This window comes from Antrostomus carolinensis, unplaced genomic scaffold (genome assembly GCF_000700745.2).
Source record: "Antrostomus carolinensis isolate BGI_N321 unplaced genomic scaffold, ASM70074v2 scaffold21596, whole genome shotgun sequence".
NCBI classification, from domain to species: domain Eukaryota; kingdom Metazoa; phylum Chordata; class Aves; order Caprimulgiformes; family Caprimulgidae; genus Antrostomus; species Antrostomus carolinensis.
Window position 1 is genome coordinate 1,908 of NW_010324221.1, and position 1,593 is coordinate 3,500.

The window sequence follows — 1,593 nt, forward strand, 5'->3', positions numbered from 1 at the left end:
CCTCTCGAGGTCGTTAACGGGAATGTTAAACAAACAGGGCCTAATGTCAGTCCCTGCTGTTCCTCACCAGACACCTCCCCAAACCCGATCCCTCCCCACTTGCTGCTATCTTCTGTTTAGTTTTCCAGGCAGCCGCCAGTCTATGTGACAGCGTATGCCCTGGTGTTCCCCAAGGGTAGAGTGAGATGGGCAGCTGCCTGGGTGCTCCACACCCCCAGTGCAGGCAGAGCTTTTCCCAGCAGCTGGAGGAGCCTTGCTTGCCTACCATGGACGCTGTGTGTTGTGTTTTTGGCTGTATCTCTATAAGGATCCTGTGTGTTCACCCTGCTGTCTTGGGTGTCTGATGCAGAAGTGTTGTTTCTACTCTGGAAGTTCATCCTTGCTCTCCCAGGAGGTCACTGGCAAGTTGTAGGTCCGTGGGGAGCAGGAGAAATCTGTAGCAGGCTGTCTAGATGTCCAAAGCAGGTGTCTGAAGTCTGTTTATCCCATGTGTCCTCTTGGTCCCCTCCCTCTGAAGGAGAGTGGCTGGTCTCAAGGTCCTGCTTGCAGCTCCATGGGTGGTGGCTGCTGCTGGCATGGTAGAACTTGGACATCGTGCACTGTTGAATGTGGAAAGCATCAAACATGAGGTTGTGCTGGGTGGGCAGAGCCCAGATGAGGACCAGGAGAAGCTACCTAGCTAAGATCTGCTGGAGAGGATCATCTTCCCTGTTGGTCCACGGCAAGTCTGTGGTGTTACCCAGAGTCAGAAAGTCTCCTGTTAGGAGAGGGAGAAGGCTCTCAGCCTCCAGACAACCCACTCAGTAGTGAGTACTTCATCCTGGGCCGTAGCTGTTGCACGCTGGGGCTGCCAGAACCACCCAGGAAAGCCACTGCTGAGCAGCCTGTGTTACGTGCTGGATGTCTGCAGTGCTTCATGGACTGGTGCCAGGCATCTCTTGATTTCTGTAATCTCTGCTTGAGTAGACCTAGATACTTCTTGCATGCATGGATTCTAGCTCTCTGACTTGAAACAAATAAGGTTAATATAATTTCTGAAGTCAAATGACTCTGGTGCTGCTCTTTGCTATGAAGAACTTGAGGGTCTAGCAGTTATGGTTATGACTTGCTAATCTTCTTGTGCTTGATCTGGCTGAACCAGGATGGAGCTTCAGAGCTGTTTTCGTACATCATAAAAGTCCCCTCAATGTTAGATGCAACTTTCTGTTGGTGACAGATTGTTGGCTGAGCACATACCCTGAAGTCACCATGCACACAGAGGTTCTGGGAACTGGTGTGTTCCCAGACCTCCTCTTGGTCTATCAATGAGTTGCTCTTATGGGGGGAGGGATATGGGAATCTCCCCGCTATCTTCTTGTGCCTCTGTAAATACCCTATAGAGGAGCTTCCTTCTCCTTTCTTGCTCTTTCAAATCTAAGTTTCTTAGACATGAGTCTAAGTTACTTTGAGCATCAGTAACACAACTAGTCCCCACGGTGGGGTAACTGTTCTTCCTGCTACCTCACTGCGTAGGTAGTCTAATAAACAAGGCCCAGCTTCAGAAGTGAGTCTTCCTCCTTGGCTAATCTGAGGGGTTGCTGAGCAGTGCTTTCC

At 50.5% G+C, this 1,593-nt stretch overlaps 1 protein-coding gene across 1 annotated transcript in view; it reads left to right on the forward strand.

Moving 5' to 3' along the window:
• The window catches only part of RBPMS2 (RNA binding protein, mRNA processing factor 2), a 28,136-nt gene that overhangs the window by 1,865 nt on the left and 24,678 nt on the right, over positions 1–1,593 (forward strand). The gene's annotated exons all lie outside the window — the stretch shown is intronic.